Consider the following 20,219-nt stretch of genomic DNA (forward strand, 5'->3'; position numbering starts at 1 on the left):
AATCAAAATCTCAGCAAGTTATTTTGTGGATATCAACAAATTGATTCTAGAATTTATATGGAGAGGCAAAAGACCCAGAATAGCTACCATAATATTGAGAAAGAAGAACAGATTTTGAGGACTAATGCTGCTGAACTTCAAGACCCACTATAAATCTACAATAACCAAGGCATTGTGGTGTTGGTGAAAGAATAGTCATTTAGATCAATGGAACAGAATAGAGATTCCAGAAATAGGCCCGCATAAATCTTGTCAATTGATCCTCAACAAAGGAGCAAAGGCAACACAATGGAGAAAAGACAAATTTTCAACAAGTCGTACTAGGACAACTGGACATCCACATGCCAAATCATTATCATCATCACCATCATCATCATCATCATCATCATCATCATCTAAACACATCATCATCTAAACATCTTACATCCTTCACAAAAATGAACTCAAAATGGATCACAGATCTAAATGTAAAATGCAAAACCATAAAACTTCTGGCAGATAACATAGGAGAATACCTACATCACCTTAGGTCTGGTGATAACACTGAAGGCATAACGCATGAAAGAAATAATTGATAAACTAAATTTCATTAGAACTTAAGACTTCTCTATAAAACAAAACAACAACAACAACAATAAAAAAAAAAAAAAAAAAAAAAAAAAAAAAAAACAGAAGAATGAGAAGACAAGCCAAAAACTGGAAGAAAATATTTCCAAAAGACATATTGGATAAAGGACTGTTGTCCAAAATATATAAAGAACTTCTATGACTTAACAATAAGAAAATGACCCAATTTAAAAATAAGCCAAAGACCTTAACAGACACCTCACTAAAAAAGAGATACAGATGACAAATAAGCATATGAAAAGATACTCCACACCATATATCACCAGGGAAATGCTAATTAAAATAATGAGATACTACTGTACACCTATTAAAATGACCACAACCCAGAACACTGACAACACCAAAGGTGGTTGAAGATGTGGAACAACAGGGACTCTCATTCATTGGTAGTGGGAATATATAATTTTACAGCTACTTCTGGGAAACAGCTTGGTGGGGTTTTTTATTTTTGTTTTTACAAAAGTAAACATATTCTTAATATATATTTGAGCAATTGTGCTTTTTGGTATTTACCCAAAGAAATAGAAAACTTATATCCACACAAAAACCTGCAAACAGATATTTATGAGTGATTTATTCCTAACTGCCAATCTTGGACACAACCAAAATGTCTTTTAGTAGGTGAATGGATAACTGTGGTCCATCCAGACAATGGAATGTTATTCAGCACTAAAAAGAAATAAGCTATGAAGTCATAAAAAGACATAGAGGAACTTTAACTCACATTACTAAGTGAAAGAAGCCAATCTGAAAGGGGCATATGCTATATGATTACAATTATAGGACATTCTGGAAAAAGCAAAACCATGAAGACAGTAAAATGATCAGTGCTTTAAGGGGTTGGAGTGAGAGGGAAGGATGAATAGGATAGGCACAGAGGATTTTTAGGGCAGTGAACCTGAGTGGCTGAATGGGTTAAGCACTTGACTCTTGATTTCATCTCAGGGTTCTGAGATTGAGCCCTGAGTCAGCTCCATGCTGAACATGGAGCCTGCTTGAGATTCTCTCTCTCTCTCTCTCCCTCTGCCCTCCTGCCTCATCCTTCCTCTACTTGCTTGGGGCATGCATGCTCACACTCACAATTTTTCTCTAAAAAAAAGGGGGTGGAGGAAGCTCTGTATGCTACTATAATGATGCATACATACCATTATAACACCAAGAGTAAACCCTAATTAAATGACAAGCTTGAGTGATTATGATGTGTCAATGTAGGTTTAGCAATTGTAACAAATGTACCACTCTGGTGGGGATGGGGGGGGTGCGCAGAGGATATATGGAAAAATCTCTGTACTTTACACTCAATTTTGCTGTAAACCCAAAAGTACTATTAAAAAAAAGGCTTAAGTAAACATTGTAAGAATACACAATATTAACAGAGAAAAGGAAGAAAAAATTTTGATTTTATTAAAAATAAAAAATATATATATTAAACATAGAGTTAGCATATGATCCAGCATTTCTGCTTTAAGGAATATACCCAAGAGGGAAATGGAACAACGTATCCGCACAAAAACCTGTACATGAGTGTTAAGCATGGCATTATTCATAATAGCTACAAAGTAGAAAAAAACAAGTGTTCATCAACTGAGGGCTGAATAAAATGTGGTACATTCCATTCCATACAGTCGGATATTATTAAGCTATAATAATATCAAATTCTTCAATAATTCTTCAAAAAAGAATGAAGCACTGACAAGCAGATAAACCTTGAAAACACACTAGGTAAAATTAGCCAGTCACACAAGACTGCATATTACATGACTTCATTGATATGAAGTATCCAGAAAATGTAAATCTATAGAAACACAAAGCAGATTAGCAGTTACCCAGAGCTGCTGGGCAGTGGGAGGGAGCTATGGGAGTGACGGCTAATGGGTCTGGAGCTTCTTTTTGGGGTGGTGAAAATACTCTGAAATTAGATTCTGGCAATGGTTATACAACTCCATGAATATAAAAAGCCACCAAATTGGGGCACCTGGGTGGCTCAGTCTGTTAAGCACTTGACTCTTGATTTCAGCTCAGGTCCTGATCTCAGGTGGTAGATAGAACCCCACATGTGGTTCTGCATTCAGCAGGAAGTCTGCATGGGATTCTCTCTCCCTCTGCCCCCCTCTCAGTGTACTTGTGCTCTCTCTCTACAGTAAATAAATAATTTTTTTATTTTAATTTTAATTTTTTTAAGATTTTATTTATATATTTATTCATGAGAAACACAGAGAGAGAGAGGTAGAGGGAGAAGCATGCTCCATGCAGGAAGCCCAATGGGGACCTCAATCCGGGACTCCAAAGGCAGACGTTCAACCGCTGAGCCACCCAGGCATCCCTAAAAAAATTTTTAAACCACTGAATTATACACGTTTTAAGTGGGTGAATTGTATGGTGTGTGAATTGTACCTCTGTCAAGCTGTCAGAGATGGTGCGGTGCATTCTCTATCGCATCACATCAAAGGACCCATAATTTCAGGTTGTCCCTCCACTAATGATGCTCATTTGACTGCCTGGGTAAAATGGTGACCCCAGATCTCTCCAGAGTAGAGGCATGCTTTCCCTTTGCAAATAGTGAGTAATGTGTGGCATGATGGATTAAAAACACACAAACACCTGCTCCCCGACACCTGCTTTCCTAATGTTCTAGCGTATACTGATGAGCCTTGCCTGTCTCAACCATTTCACTGAGCGCTGCAGAATAACCAGCACCACTTTTGCAGATTCAAAATCTCAGATGGCTTGACGGAGTTTCCAGGATCACTACACATTGCTGGCACAATGGAAACTCATACCCTGGCCTTCTTGTTCTAGGACCCTGCTTGTGCCATTGTCTTATCTACAGCTGTCATTTATCTGTGTAGAAAGATAGCTTCTGCTACAGTGCAGGCCAGAAAAGTGTTGCAAGGATCCAGGAGCAAAGTTACTGCCTGACAACCAGGAAAGAATACAGGAAGGCTTCTCAAAAGAGGCCAGACCTGTGGGTTGTAAAGGAGCAAATTAGGAGTCCACAGGAGGACTCCAGCAAAGCACAACAAGCAAAGACCACCCCCACCTAGGAACAGAATAGCACTGAGAGGAAAGCATTGTTGGTTAAAAGAATTACCATTAGTATCAGCCTGGTCCAAACAGGCATGAGCTCTAGAGCCAGATTGCTCAGATTTGAACACCAGCTCTGCTACTTACCACCTATGTGACCTTGAGCAAGTTACATAACTTCTCTGTGCCTGGACTCCCTGGCTGTAAAAAGAGGATCGAAGTAATAACTTCATTGGGGTAAAATTAAATGAATTTGGGAACAGTTCCTGGCAAAAGAGTCCTCAAAAACATTGGCTATCATCACATTTTACAAAATATTTGGATAACAATTTGCAAAGAGTAGGATGCACAGAGGCCAACAGCCACCTGCCTTTCCCTCTGAAAACATAGCATTGCCCCTGCTCGTGGGCATCCACAGGGACTGCTCCCGCAAGAGGCAGAGTAGGCTCCAGAGAGAGAAGTCAGGATTGGACCCAGGAAATCTGGATTGTCATCTCACAGCTGCCACCAACCACCACATGATCCAAAGTGATCTGTAAGCCTCAGTCTCTACAATGATAAGTGGAGAAGTTGAACTAGTTTATGTCCCAGGGCGCTTTCCACCTCTGCCTGTGTGATTCTAGGAGTCGAGTGGGGGCCCCAGCCAGTGCATTATGCTCCACGCTGTGAGGGTGTAGAGGGCAGGATGGAGAGCTGCCTCTTCTAATGGTAAGGCATGGCTTCTCTGAAGCCAGAGCTGGCACAGGTCAGAGCACCCAAGGTTACTAACGTAACCTCCATTTACTCATTTATCAGAAGAAAAGCTGTAAAGGGAGCTGTGTGAGTTAATTGATCTCACAGGTATGTAATTGTTTAGGTACTTATTATTATTATTATGAGCCACTTATGGCTCACTGTGATGATATCACAAAAGTTATGGTAATTTTATTTGGTTTGTTTTCTACTTCTTACTCTGTCTGCAACTTACCAGCAAGAACATTTGGCCAGAAAACAGAATTTGTGGGGAAAAACTGTCAATCTTTGGTTGTATTAAGGTCTCTTTGATGTTCATCAGTACATAATATGAAGCATATCTAAATATGTATGCTATATTTATGATTGAGAAACTCCAGGCAGAAAACAAAAATTTGGTGTGTATTCAACTAGACTTTCCATATATAATATGTTCCTTCTTTGCACTGTCCAAGACATGGTAGGCGTTCAATCACCAAAGACCACTGGTGGACTGAGGTATTACAGCATACCATGGGGAAAAGTGGTGGAAAAGATATCTCCAAGCTGATTCGTTGACATTGATTACTAAAGTTTATGAGCAATATGCTGTTTAAATATTGATTATTTCCTTTACTCCCAGATCTTCAGCTCCTTGACTGGTACCTGGTACAAAGAAGGTAATATATCAATATTGGAGGTTTTAAAATGCACCCACAAATTCTCTGATGCTCTTTCTTGAAAGAAGTGGGATTTAATTCCTCTCCCTTTCTTTTTCTTTTCTTTTAAAGATATTTATTTATTTATTTATTTATTTATTTATTTATTTACTTATTTACTTATTTGAGAGAGAGAGTGCGTGGGCATGAGCAGGGGGAGGGGCAGAGGCAGAGGCAGAGGGAGAAGCAGACACCCTGCTGAGCAGGAAGCCTGATGCAGAGGCTCAATCCCAGGACCTGGGATTGTGACCTGAGCTGAAGGCAGATGCTTAACCGACTGAGCCACCCAGGTGCCCTAATTCCTCTCCCTTTGAGTGTGGGCTGGCTTTAGTGACTCACTTCTAATGAAAAGAAAAAAGCAGACAGGGTGATGTATGGTTTTGGGGGCTAGATCATAAAAGGCACTGTGGCCTCACTCACTCATCCTCTCTGAAATTGCTCACTCCGGGTGGGGTGAACTGACGTGTAATGAGTGGCCTTATGATACAGCCCACCTAATGGAAAACTGAATAATGAAGAATGGAGGCCTCCAGCCAACAGCCAAAACCAGTGAGCCATCTGGAATGGACTCGTCCAGTCCCCCACAACTCCATGAGACCCGGAATCATCTAGTAAGCTGTCCCCAGATTCCTGACCTTCAGAAACTTTGTGAGATAATGAATGACATATTGTAAGCCACCAAGTTGTAGAATTACTTTGTCAGCAGTAGGTAACTAAAACAGATGCACAAACGAATAAACAGAAAACACGTTGCCTATGTCAGTACCAGAGGAATGTCAATAATCAGACATCTTTTTTTCTTATGAATTCTCTAATTTATTCCTTACTTGATTGTGTCCTTATTAAACTTATTTCTTATTTGATTGAAGCCCATGGACTATTTTGTGGCAGACCTGTCAAAAGTAATAACAAAACTATAATGAAATATGACACAATCTGATTAAGTTTAAGTTAAAGATGTGGAAGGCCTGGCTTCATGGCTGGCTAACTGGAGGGAAAGCCCAGAAAAATCCCACTGACAAGAAGCAAAATACCCTTCATTCTTTGTCTTTTCCACACTCATATATGAGCTGCCAAGCCTCTTCCCTTCCCTTTATAGGGAGTAATGTTTCTTTCTGCTCCTTCCTTTTGGCTTAGAAAAAAAAAAAAAAAAAGCAAGCAAGCTGTAGATTTTTAGCAGCAGCAACCAGCAATAGAGTAAGCCATGTTATCTATGAGAAACAGGAACATTTCAATCAGGGCTAAGATGATTTCTTTAGGGATAAGGGCCCAAATACATCTCAAATAGAATTTTCCAGGACGAGAGCATGTTGTGAGTCCAGCTCCCATTGGCTCATTATCTCGTAGACTAAGAAGCCAGGATTACCGCTGCGTCTCTTTCGGACTGGCTTAGCTAGTCTGGCTGGTTTCAACACCGTGTAAATCAATTTCAGCTTCAGGTTTACTCAGTGCAGTAGTGGTGGTGACCCTAGGTGCTCCAACAACAACAAATTAACCCCACAAGTGTAAGGATTTAAACAGAAGAGAAGTTTATTTCTCACATCCACAAAGTCTGAGACACATGTTCCTGGTCAGCAGGAGGCTCTCTCTTCTAAGCCAGGGACCTGGTCCCTTCCTTCCATCTTGTGGCTCCACCTTCTGCTGCCTGTGACTTCCAGTCACCGTCCTTGTCTGCATCCAGCCTGTAGTTGGAGAGAACATACAAAGAATCACAGGTTAGGTAATTTGCAGGCCCTGCCTAGAAGCAGCCTTCATGGCTTCTGCTCACATTTTATTGGCTACAATGCTGTCATGTGGCCTCCTGACCACGAGGGATGCTGTCATGCCCAGCAACAAGGGGAGACAGAGTTCTGAACAACTAGCCAGTGTCTGTCATGGTAATGGCACCACTTACCTCCCTATGGCTGCAGATGACCTCTGCACCTGGCACCTCCTTCCCCTGTGTTCTAGACAGCCAAGCATCTGTCCCCACTCTACTATCACCCAGTTTATTGATCCATCCTTCCAGTTCTCCATGAGCATCTGGGGAGCAGATAGTAGTTTTCTGTGTGTACATCCACAGTATGTGGCTAAGAGGAGGGACTCATTTTGAGCAACAAATGGATGAACTGAAGGATGACCAAGATGTTACAGTAAGGCCAGGTATGAGAAAACCTGGTGGTCATGTGTGGTGAGCACAGGGAATACAGGAGCTAGCTCAGTCAGGCCATGGGAGAAAGGGCAGCTTTTCTGGCTCTGTAACCTATCTGTGGACTACTTACAAGTGCCAAGAAAAAGACAACAATTTGAGTATTTCTTAAAGTCCAATAATGGACAGTGTGAAATCAAACTTTGACACTCACATTTTAAAAGGATCCAGTATTTCTTGCCAGGGCCCATGACAAGAGGAATGCTGGACCCATAGGGAGACTATTACACAGAGGCCGGCTTTGACACAATGTAAGGAAAGGACACTGGAGTGGGTCAGGAGCTCATGTCTTAAATTCTAAGATTCCTTGAACGAGCTACTCTGGGAGGTAGTTAGCTTTCCATTCCTGAGGGCATTTGAGCAAAGATGAGATGGTCTTCATGAACCACAGTGGGCACATTTACTGAATGCTCACTCTGTTCCTGGTCGCATGCTGATGACTTCTCTGCATATTTCCTCATAAGAACAGTGAGAGGTAGGGGGTGCCTGCTGGCTCAGTTGGTTGAGCGTGCAACTCTTGATCTCCAGGTTGTGAGTTTGAGCTCCATGTCAGTCTAGAGATTAGTTTAAAAAGCAATCTTTAAAAAAAGAACAGTGAGAGGTAGTTACTAATATTATCCTTATTTTTTAGATGAGGAAACCGATGCTTATGGAAGTGAAATCACTTCCTGAAAGTCCTCCTGCTGCCCAGTGGTGGTGCCAGGAATGGGCCAGGTGCACACTCTTGCTCCATGAACTGAATTAGAAATCTTCCTTGGGTCAGAAATCTGTGTAGAAGGCCTTGGGGTAATGCTTCCTCCTTGAATATTTTCTACCATCTTATCACTGTGTTTCAGTTATCAGGAAGGGCTATGATGGGCCTCGGAAAGCTTTCTCAGCTGGAAAGAGTTGACCACAGTAAACCACAAGGGCTTTGGAAAGTTCTCTGCTCAACAACAGTGTGTAGGGCAACCAAGACTCTGTGTAACTGATGGGAAAGATTTGATGGCTCAATTTCAGTGGTTTGTTTGTTTTTTAATGAATGAAATTGCCTTTTGAGGGTGCTATGGAAAGGTGACATAGCAACATAACCCATGAAGCATCCTTGGTCCTGTGCCTCCAAAGGTCCCAGGCACAGATAAGCAACTTCTCCAGAGAGAGGCAGATGGCAGCCTTCCTGGCACAGAGCCCAGGTTCAGGTACTCTGCTGCACTCATCTTGACCCTGTGCTTGGGGACAAGGACCCCACCCTCTCAATTGCTCACTCCATTAACTGCAAAGCACAAAAAGTGACAGGCTCAGTCTCGAGGGAGTTGCCAGGAGGACAGTAAGAGGGAAAACATTCCAGGTGCCAACCACATGGTTGATACACAATGGATACTAACACAGCCATTCCCTTCAGTTTCAAGTTGGCAACGGCTATCTTATTTTTTCACAATTTGGGACAGAGGATTTGGGAAAAAGAGTCATCTCAAAGTCATAAAACAGTGATAGAAGTGGACAGGCAAGAACTAACTCAGCAGCCAGGACCACTCCAGAGTAACCGGAGCTGGGTTTCACAGGTACCACCAACCTGGCCAATCCATCCCTGATCATCACGCCCTCATACCACAGAGGCCCTTCCAAACAGCCTCTACCTCGTGAAACAGTTTACCGTTCAGCAGAAAGAGTTTTGTTTTGTTTTGTTTGAGATATGTCCGGATGGATATATAGGATTACCGTTGAAACTGTTTTCATCACCTTATGGAACTTAAGAAAGCATGAGGGGTGCATTAATAAATTCGGTGTTGATAGGCACATAACTATAAAGCAATGTCAGGCATCATTTCTCTATGTTAATGGAAGCTGGATTCCAGGGACGGGAGAACATTCCCAGAGGGAACTGACCCACTTTATTATTTTTATGTAGGTTCAGAAGTGATTTATTTCACAGGTATGATATGGAATGATGCTTTATTCCATCAACCATAATGCAGACACACACAGTCATCCCATTTCCCAAAGCAATACAAGCAAATAAATCTGTAGGCAACAAATGGAAATATGTCCTCTCTTCCCTCGCAGACTTCTTTCATGGAGCAGAATCAGTAGATCTTCCTGAGAGGAGGCTCTGCTCTCTCAGACCACATCGTCAGTCCCCAAGTGGTCAAATATCCCCCAGATATTTCAAAGTCACAGGACTTGGAATTCATTAAGATCATATAAGAAAACTCAGCAAAGGCTGTGCTGATGACCTCAAACGCGAAGACTCAGTGCAGATGACTATTTTGCATGATGGAAGTCAAACATCTTGGTGGCTGAGTTAATTACTTCGATGTCAATCTCTATGTGTACTTTTGATGCTCTAAGCCACTTACACTCCAGCGGAAGCACTCCTCATTTCTGAGCTCTTGGAACAAGCAAGGTTCCTGGGGGTAGCCTGCACATTTTGTACCTCAGTTGAGAGGACACACCAGCAACGACCTGACACTTATGGAAATGTTCTTGGGTTCTGGCCTCGTTGGAATTCATTCAGTTTGTTTTATAAAATCCATTTGATCCTATTGGTTAAAAACAAAGCCTTACAATGAGTTCAAGGAAACAAATTATTTCCCAAACAGGCAGTGTTGGTCAGGACTGAGAGTAAACACGAATGTCAAGCTCTTGCTCATCTTGTCATCCAACCAAAAGTAAAAACAAGCAGAAACCAACCCTGACAGCCACGTCATGCACTGTGCTCATACAAGGATGCAAAGTTTAGCCTATGCTCCTTATGTGTGCTTTTTTCACTGGAGCAGACATTCGGATGTCTGAGTCTGATAGGCATCCTCTGCTAATGCACTTGACGTGATTGAATCAATACTTTGATGTGCTGCTTTCTGTAAGATGCCAAGACACTCCTGGAAACACTATTTTAAAAATCTTATTTCTCTACCTCAGATGTGGCCCTTTTGCTCACAACCGACATTAGTTCTCTGGCAAGAAGACCAAAGGCAGCCCCGTAGGATACTGAGGATGTTCTAATATGTTTCAACAGCTTTAGACCTTTCAGTATGAAGCAAATCTGTGGCCCTGCACCCAAGACCTGGACGCTATGAAGGGCCACTGCTGGTCGTCCCTTGGGCACCATGTGAGATCAACCCCAATGTGGGATCAAGGGAGGCTAGCCAGAACCATGTTCCTCTATCCTCACCCCTCCTCTCTCCATGCTTCTGGCTCTGCTGAATTAGGCCTTCAAATGGGGCTGGGTTCTCTCACACAGAGAAAACTGGGAAATTCCCAGAATCCAGAGCTGAAAGAACACTCTCCCACTGTTCTGCTGTCATTCTAGAAATCCCTGGGCAAGCTCCGCTGGATGTTGAAAGATTCCCCCCATCTGGAGTGAAGGTAGAACAGCAGTCAACCACTGGTGACAATCCCTTTGGATCTTAAAGTATAGGGGAAGCATCCATATTTTGTCCTCTTCCTGTCATTCTAGCACATGGGTTACGTGAAACAATTTCAGGCATCCACAGACCTTCTTCCTTGGACACATGGAAAGCAAATTCCAGAGTGCAGACTCCACAGCTATTGAATGTAAGGAGGTTCTAGAACAGCCATGGAGTCTGTAGTGCGGATGAGGAACTGGAGGGCTAGCTGAGGTCAAATTACAGTTGATATTCCACAGCCCCACCTCTGCCCAGGGTGGGATCTATGTGACATTTCTTAGGAAACTTCCAATTGTCTTAATGTTAATGCCTTGCTAGATGGAAAACAATCTTTAACTTGACAATGGCAAGGCCTCCAGTATCTTGTAGATCCTCCTTAGCATATGAAAATCATTAGAAACCTCCCTTTTCCTTAACCTCCCCCAACTCCTCGGGTATATAATCAGCCACCCGTCCCAAGGCTTTAATAAAACCACCATTTTGCACCAAAGACCTCTCAAGAATTCTTTCTTGGTTGTCGGCCCTGGACCTCACCTATATTCCAAAACTGCATCAGTGCAGCTCCCACTCCTGGCACAAGCTCCACCTAGACCCCACAGGGGAGACCCGGCAGGACCACTGCAGCCCTGACTCCTGGCGGTTCACATGTATGAATCTGATCATTAGTCAGGGCTTGGCATCTAATTAGGGTTTCAGAGTTTTTTGTTTTTTGGGGTATTTTGGGTTTTGGGGGGGTTTTTTGTTTTGTTTTTTTGTTTTTTGTTTTTGTTTTTGTTTTTGGCATCTAGTCTCATTACATTTGCCCTGTTGGGAATATCCATCCTCATCCATGCTCTCCGTGGACATTCATCTCAGCGCAAAGGTGAGAGAAGGTGAGCAGCTAATCTCTCATACGCTGAAAGGCAGACAATATGACTCCTGCTGGAATCCCCTCCTGAACCCAGAGCGGCACTGGCTGCTGGGGCTGTTCCAGCTCCAGCATGTGGCCCAGAGAACAAAGGCAGTCAGTCCCTGGCCAAGGCTCCTTCTTTGCTCACTCCTTTTCATTAAGTCTAACCAGCAGGGTGGGGAGTGGACTCCCAACCCCGGCTTCTCCCCCGGGGACAAAATGCAGTCTCTTATCTTGCAATCAACTCAGGCCCACCAGCCATTCCCTTTGAGTGCAGCCTGGTGGGGGGTGAATTATCCTGAGCTTTTAAGAGTTTGAGTGAAATCACCTCTGATGGAAGGAAAGGCTTTTAATAAAAGAGGTTTCTTCACCCTTCATTTTGTCTGAATGCAGCTGCTCATCTACCACTCTGGATCTCAAAAGAAATGTGTTGTGCTTCTGGGTCTGGATACGGGTAATATAGTGAACCTTTCGACTACCTAGTTGGAGGACGCTGAGCCTATTGAAAAAGCTGGACACTCAGGGGGCTGGACACTCAGAGGGCAGGGCGGATATGGCCAGAGTGGGACCGCAGGAGCTGGGTGCCCGTCCCAGGCAGGAGCTGACCCACAGGGTCACAACCTAACACAAAGCCCTCCTGGCCTCAGTCACAACAGTCTTGAAGAGTCCAGACAGCCTTCACAAAAGAGATAAATGGACATTCACTCCCTAGAATCACTTAACACTCACATACTCTACTTTTGGGAAAAACCCGCAACTTTCATCCGGGAATGTGCTACAAACACCTCAGTCTGTATGCTTTTAAGAATTGATCACCACCACACTCTGGTAAATCAGAGGTACTCGTCCTTCTGAGCTCTGTGACAGACTCAGGGATGCACAGGTAACCCCATCAAAGCCAGAGTCTATAAGACTTTGATGGGAATTCTGGACTTGAATTTTCTACCGGACTGGAATCTGAGAAGGTATGAGATCTGAAGCCCCTGCAGCCATTCTGTTACCACAGAGTCAATGTTTTTGAAAAATGGAGCCAACACAGTAAGTGAAGAGGCAGAGGAAGACTGCCTCCTAATAATAGAGTGTGTGCCTAGATCAAGCCATGCCTGAAAGCAGTATATTCCTGAACTTTTACAATAAATTCTCTTTTTGCTTAAATCATTTGGGACTGGGTTCTGTTCATCTGTAAGTAAAAGTGTATTAATAATACAAGGGAGTGCATGAGAAATATTTAAGACCTAGAAATGAACAGGGTCCAGTAAGTGAGTCCAGGTCAGCTAAGGAAGCAAAGAGGCAGACAGCATCTGAGAGGCCTATGCTCTGTATTCAAGCTCTGGATCGGTGGTGATCAAACTTCATATGCAGGAGAACCCACGGAGAATGTAATGACAGCACAGATTCCCAGCAACCCCGGACCAACGCTCCGGTTTCCAGTCCCGAGGTAGAGCAGTGGGAAGAGCCACATAAGAGAGAAGAACCCTAGGCCAGAGCTTAGCACAGGACTGCAGGGAGACAAGTGCGGCCATAGCAGCTCAGCTGGTGACTTGTGTGCATGGTGAGCCTGCAGGTCATGAGCAACGATTCTAGAGTTGAAACACCACAAAGTAGTTCAGAGAAGCAGAAAACAAGGTCTGGTCAGAAATGCCATATGAAGGAAGGGGTGCCTTCCACTCAGGTCATGATCCTCAAGTCGTGGGCTGGAGCTTCACATTGGGCTCCCTGCTCAGGGTGGAGTCTGCTTCTCCCTCTCCTGCCCACCCCCTACTCATGTGTTCTCTCTCTCTCTCTCTCTCAATTTCTCTCTCTCTCTTTCTCTCTCAAATAAATAAAATCTTTTTTAAAAAAAGTTCCATATGAACACTTCCAAGTCCACAAATGTTCTTAGGTCAATCTGAGCTATTCTAATCGACTGACGAGTTTGGCAACTAGAGATTAGGAAACCAAAACCTGGAGCATGTCCATCATCAGGCCACACAGCTAACTGGTCAGCCTAGACCTGGGCCCTGGTCTGCATTATGCCTAACTCCACACCTTGTAATCATTTCGAATTCAGCAGAGGGCAGACCTCCTCCAGCTCCGTGAGAAAGAGAAGGGGTGCAGAGGATGGTGATCAGTGAGAGGACCCAGTTCTGGCAGGACTCAGCTGGCAAGGGGCTGCTCCACCTGACCACACCAGAAGGCAGGATGTGCTCATGGTGGGTTTCAGCAAGTCGTTTTGTTCAAAAAATCCTGGTCCAGCTGAAAATGGAGAGTTCAGTGGGCCAGATGGCCAGCCATTGGGAGAAACGGAGATAATCCTTTTATCTCTCTGAGTCAGCCCCTGGCACCAGGAGGAGCCCCATTTCTGCTCTGGTCTCTTCCCCTGGCACAAGAGAAACGGATGGCGCTCTCAGGAAGATTGCAAGCCACCTCGGCCCTCAACAACACTGGCACTTCTAATAGACTTACCTAAATTTTCTTTTTAAATTAAAACTATGTTTAAAAGTAATACAGAGTCAACATAAGAAAAAAATTATATTTTCCAAAATTTCATCACCTGCAATTAACTACTGTCACTGTTTTAGTGCAAGTCTTTTAGGTGTCTTTAGAAATAAGTGCAAGGGAGCCCAGATGGCTCACTCAGTCAGTTAAGCCTCTGACTCTTAATTTTTGGGTTAGGTCATGATCTCAGGGTCATGACATCCAGCCCCAAGTCTGGCTTCACGTGCTCAAGATTCTCTCTCTCTTCCTCTCCCTCTGCCTCTCACTTCCACTTGCATGCTTGGTCTCTGTCTCTCTCTAAAAATAAATACATAAATAAAATAAAAATAAGGTCGAACATATTATACATATCATTTTTATGCACTGCCTTTTATACTATTTACTATAAGTCTCTTTCCATGTGAAATATTTAAATGCAAAAGAATGCTAATGTTTAAATAATACCTCATTTATCATTAGACAATCCCTTATTGTTACAAATTTAGATTGTTTCCAATTTTGTACTACTATAATCTTAGTTCATGTCCTTAATTAAATCCTTAAGAGAAATCCCTAGAAATGTTATCTTGGGGTCAAAGAGCCTGGATATTTTTTACACATCTTATATACATTGGGAAATTGCCTTTCAGGAAGGTTATGACAATTTACTCAGTCCCAGCAGCGGCAGACCTGGAAAGTACATAGTATCTAATATTTAACTCTGATAGATGTGACTTTCTGACTTCTGTTTCACTCAAAATATTTCTCCCACTCCCTTATCAGTGTCTCTTCACACTGATAAGACAGGTGGCAAATGCTAACACTTCACAGTTTGCAAAGCACTTTTACACACTTTTAATCCTTGTAACAACTGTGAAAGGATTTACCATTATTATCTCCCTCAGCACATGAGGCTCAGCATGATTTCTCTAAGGTCCTGTGGCCAAGAGAAGAAAAACCAAGGTCACTTATATTCCAAGCCCACTGTTTCTTGTACAACGATGGTTCTCCACCCGGGCTGCCCAAGAGAATATACTACCCCCAGCAGTTCTGATTTAATTGTTCTGGTATGGATGTCTGATGGGTGAACACCCTTTTGAGAATCCAATGAAAATACATACATGCACAAAAATTGTAAGGACAGTTTCGGGAGCAAATCAAAAAGACCAGTACCCATAAATAGTCCCAGAATCCATCTCCTCAGAGACAGAGACCTGGAACAGGGACACTTCAGAGCATTTTCAGGAAATGGCAATTAGACCCAACCTGCAGAAGCCCAAGGTGGGTGAGTGGAAATAAGATGACAAAGGGAAGCACCTGGGTAACTCAGTGGTTGAGCATCTGCCTTTGGCTCAAGTCGTGATCCTAGAGTCCTGAGATCGAGTTCCACATCACAAAAAGAAGGAGAATGAGAAGGAGAAAGAGAAGAAGACCAGAAAGGTAGGGAAAGATTGAATTGGAGAGGAGTTTGGAGTTGAGTGAAGGCTCTGAACAACACTCTATGCAGTGGGAAGTCACGGAAGACTCGCTGCTGGAGTAGTTTTTGCAGAGGTGGGATTGAGGGTGATTGCAGCTAAGAGGGTAGGAGAGGCCATTCCAGAATCAAAGCATGTTGGGACAGACCAACACATGAACAGCCTTCTTGTTGGTTTGTCCTTATGGTCTTATTTGCCTGAGGAAGTGGGACATGCTGAGTAAGGCAGTTGTGTGGAGCTGTGTTCCTTCCCCACCTAACTCCCACTATCACATCCATGTTCACCCATCCCTAGTACGATCCCTAGAAGAAACATGCTGTCTGTCCCTAACCCACTCCAGGGGTCAGGGCATGGCCTGGTGCTTCCTTCCTCTGCCTGAGGGAGCCATGCCCTAGTCAGCACTCTTGAACTACTACACTTCAGCACTAGTGGGTCTCGTGAAGAGCCCCACACTGTCCCACCACCATCAGCCCTAGGAGACACATCCCACTCCCCAACACAACCTGTGTGCCACCCTCTGTCCTCCCCTTTCACTCCATCCCCAGGGCACCCTTCTTGGCTAAATGGGAAGAGCCCTTCTCAGGGTTCAACAGCTGATTTACTCTTCACAATGGCTCAGTGAGCGCTGGGTTCAGCCACAGCACACGTGGTAACTTTCTAAAGCGTTACCATGGCTTGGGTGGCTCCATGTGTCTCATGCCAAACCATCAATAACCATCAGAGTCAACAGATGGAGGGAAGGCTCTGCCCATCAGACGGAGGGTTTGCAACTAACATGGGTCAGCTCCAGAGCTGTGAGAACCAATGCAACTGGATTTAAGGTTGGAAGTTAGTTCTTTGAAATGGAAATTTGGTGCAAAAGCTCTACTCTGTTCACTCTAAGGGCTACCCATTTACAGAGCCAGAGTGAAATTTGTGCTGGTCTCCCCTCTGCTCTAGGGATGGCATAGACGCCTCCGTGCCATGCACACCGGTAATGCCCCTTCCAGTTGGATGCCCTGGGGGTTTTTGCCTAACCTCTGTGCCTCAATTTCCTCTGTAAAATGGAAATAAGAGCTTGGCTTGGAACACGGCTGCCTCATGCTATGCCACATGAGTTCTCTATCCACTGAGAACACCATGCTATTTGCCCGTCCTGCGTGAGGCTTGTGTTCACTGTACAGAAACAAAGGCACACACACCTTGTGCACTCGTGACCCCTTGGGCTGTGTTTTCCTCTGTGTTCATGGGCTTGTGAGACCACCTCACTTTCATGATCCTCAGGACAGTGGTTCTCCAAACTTGTCTGAGCTTTGGAATCCTGTTTAAAATTACTGACCCCTGGCCCCATGACATTCTGAGTTCATTGGTCTGGGATGCAGCCTGGTCATCTGGGTTTTTTAGTTCTCTCCTGGTGATTCCAACGTGCAGGCAAGTTTGAGAATACACAGAGCCAGGGCTAGCAGTGCTGCCAGGGCCTATGCGCCCCTTGGTAACTGGCCTCGTTGAATCAGTGACCATGGCCTCATCAGCATCTACTGTGAGGGCCCCACCAACCCCACACAAGGAAGAAGAGCTGAGTTAGGTGACATCACTGGGGACCTGAGTCCATGAGGAAAGAGGACCCTGAGCCCAAGGCTGTCCGCACACAGCCTTCCACCCGAATGCACCAGCCTTGGGTTAGCAATCCCTGGCCTCTCCACCTTCACACTCGGAATCAGGAGGAATTCCTGGAAGCGATTAAAATACAAAGTTGCTATTTAGAGAACCCATTAATGTAACAATAAACCAAAAAAAATTTTGTTTTTAAGTCAACCTTAAAGAAGGAAAAAAAAAAAAAAAGCAGTGCTTTCCCGGCACAGCCTCCAAAGTGTCAGTGTTCCAAAAGTTTCTGGAAACCTATCTTTTCTGAGATGTTATGGTCTCTCTGTTGTTTATGGTGATGCATTGCAACCGGAAGTCCTGTGAACAGGTGCAGCAGCTCTGCAGAGCGGGCTAATTATTCAGGTTTGACGCCTGTTTTAATCACTGTCATGCTCCCTCCGCTGAGATCCTGACTTAATAGAAATGCTTTCTTAGCATGAATTTTAACTCAGCTACTGATCATGCTAGGATTGCTCCTGACCCCTCAGAGGGGATGAAACTTTCGAGAATCTGCAGTTGCTACTCTGAGGCTGCTCGGTGAGGGAGGAGCGGGCAGGTGAGCGTGACTCTGCCCCGCCACCTCCCTCCACACAGCCCACACCCCGCCTTCCAAAGGGGTGCTTCAGCCTTTGGCTGCCCGCACCCCGCTGCTTCGCTGCGACTGCTTCTCTCTACCAAAGGCCCCCACACAAAGAGACTGCAGGTGTTTCTCTGAAGTGCTCCCGATTCTCCGGGCCACAGTATAAGCTCCACGCAAGGGTGGGGGATGTAGCATGGGATAAAAGCACTGTTGATGGCAGAAAACAAAGAAATGTGCCATCACAGGAGATTTTATATTATTATTATTATTATTATTATTATTATTATTATTATTATTTTCTGTGTTGTGAACTCCCTGAGAGCAAGGACTTTGTTTCCCACTATCTCCCAAGAGCCTAGCACAGCACAGTGCCGGGCACCTGGTAGGTCCTCAGTAATGTTAGGGAAGGAGGGAGAGAGGGAATAAGAAGAGGAGAGGCAGGGGTGAGCACATGGACTGTGGAATTAGATCAACTTAGGTTTAAGTCCTTTCTATAAAATTCTAACTGTGCAAAAACATGGGTGTGTCACTGACTTTCTTCAAGTCCTCTGGTCCTTCATATCACCAATTGCCAGGGCCATGGTGAAGATCAGCAGTACTATACATAAAGCTGCTAGCACTAGTAGGCAATCAAAACATAGGAGCTCTTAACTGTAGAGCAAACTGCTGGTCACCAGAGGGGAGTTGAGGGGTGTGGGAGTGAAAGAGGTGATGGGGATTAAGAAGTGCACTTGTCATGGGGCATCTGCGTGACTCAGTGGGTTGGGCATCCAACTCTTGATTTTGGCTCAGACCATGATATCAGGGTGATGAGATCAAGCCTTACCAGGGGCTCTGCCCTGGGCATAGAGCCTGCTTAAGATTCTCTCCCTCTCCCTCTGCCCCTCCCCCAGATGCACAAGAGCGCTCACTCTCTCTGTCTCTCTCTCTCAAAAAAAAAAAAAAAAAAGGGAGTGCACTTATGAGCACCAGGTGTTGTATGAAAGTGCTGAATCACTATATCTTACACCTGAAGCTAGTATTATACTGTATGTTAACTAACTAGAATTTTTTTTAAAGATGTTATTTATTCATGAGAGACACCGAGAGAGTGGCAGAGACATAGACAGAAGGAGAAGCAGGCTCCATGCAGAGAGCCCGATGAGGGACTCAATCCCGGGTCCCCAGGATCGTGCCCTGGGTGGAAGGCAGGTGCTAAACTCCTGAACCACCCAGGCTGTTCAACTAACCAGAATTTAAATAAAAAGTTTTTTAAAAGGTGGAGCAAATTATAGACTTAGAGTACATGTAAAATTATTACTACTAGTAAGTAAAGTTCTGAACACTAGTACAGATAGGAGTATTGGCACCTAGTCAGAGCTCTCCAGACAAGGGATGTTCCCAGTTTGTCTCTGCTCATTGTGTGAAGGTTTTCTGTTTATCCAGCAATACATTTGTCTGTTTTCCCAATTTAATGAGAAGCTTAATCTCTTGTCTTCACTATCATCCTTCCTGCTTTGTCCTACTATGGGCCCTATTTTTTCTCACCATGTGGGTATCCCAGCCATAGAGCTCACCCCACTCCCAATCTGACCCCAGACCAGGATACTCAGATCTGGGAATAAACCTCAAGTCAACCAGGATAAAGAATAACCTGGCTCTGCCCTGTTACTTCTAACCAGGTAGCTGGTCTAACAAGTCTCAAAAGATTTTCCCCAGCCTATTTGGTTGAGTTGTCCAAATATAATTTTCAAAAAAAATTAAACATGTTATTATATAAGCACATAGTAAATGTGTATCAAAGACTTATTTCATAAACTAGAGAATCAGAAAATGGTAAAGCTATTTTCATGTAGAATTTGGAGGCCAAAGACTTAGATTGACTGTTAGGAATGGCACGTTGAAATAAATGTGATAATTTGGAACTAAAATTGGTTGATGTCCTATAAGCCAATCAAATCTTTACACAGGAAAGAAATCATTTGCACCTCTACCAGACAAAAAATAAATAAATAAATAAATAACATGTAACTTTGCAGAGTCTGGGCTCCCATTATAGTAAATCATGCAGGAGAGGAAAAAGTTTTCCCTCTACCCTTCTAGGTTCCTGACTGAGACCTCCCTCCTCCCACCCCCCAATAATGAAAGACAGGTTAACAGGAGAAAAACAAAACAAAACAAAAAAAAGTTAAATAACATGTATACTTCCAGTTTACAAGGGAGAGACCAAGGAAAACTGAGTAACTCCCTCAAGTGGCCCAAGCCACCACTTTAAAAACCGTTTTCAGCTAAAGACAAATGTTGGGGAGGAGGAGGAGCTGGTTATGGAAGGTTTCTAGGCAAAGTACAGTGAGAGAGTCAGGTTTTTATGTAGATTTAGGCCTTTGCTTTCTCCATTGATAAGAGTTCCTAGAAATGTAGTTATCATTCCCTTCCTGGTATAGAGAGGGAGATATCCTTTCAAATAGTGATTTGTCTTAAAAATTGTGTCTCAAAATTCCTCTAGCCTGCACCAGATGGCTAAAATTACTGCCTTCCATATTTCTATGTGTTATATGCAT

The 20,219-nt window shown here is 43.7% G+C and overlaps 1 long non-coding RNA gene across 2 annotated transcripts in view; it reads right to left on the bottom strand.

Moving 5' to 3' along the window:
* Positions 1 to 6,623: 6,623 nt before the first annotated feature.
* The window catches only part of LOC112648734 (uncharacterized), a 42,957-nt gene continuing 29,361 nt past the window's right edge, over positions 6,624 to 20,219 (bottom strand). For both annotated transcript variants that reach the window (XR_003129268.2, XR_007411967.1), the window contains exon 4: positions 6,624 to 6,763. This is a non-coding gene — a long non-coding RNA (uncharacterized LOC112648734). The remainder of the gene's footprint in view (positions 6,764 to 20,219) is intronic.

The sequence above is a fragment of the Canis lupus genome, chromosome 7 (assembly GCF_003254725.2).
Source record: "Canis lupus dingo isolate Sandy chromosome 7, ASM325472v2, whole genome shotgun sequence".
NCBI classification, from domain to species: domain Eukaryota; kingdom Metazoa; phylum Chordata; class Mammalia; order Carnivora; family Canidae; genus Canis; species Canis lupus.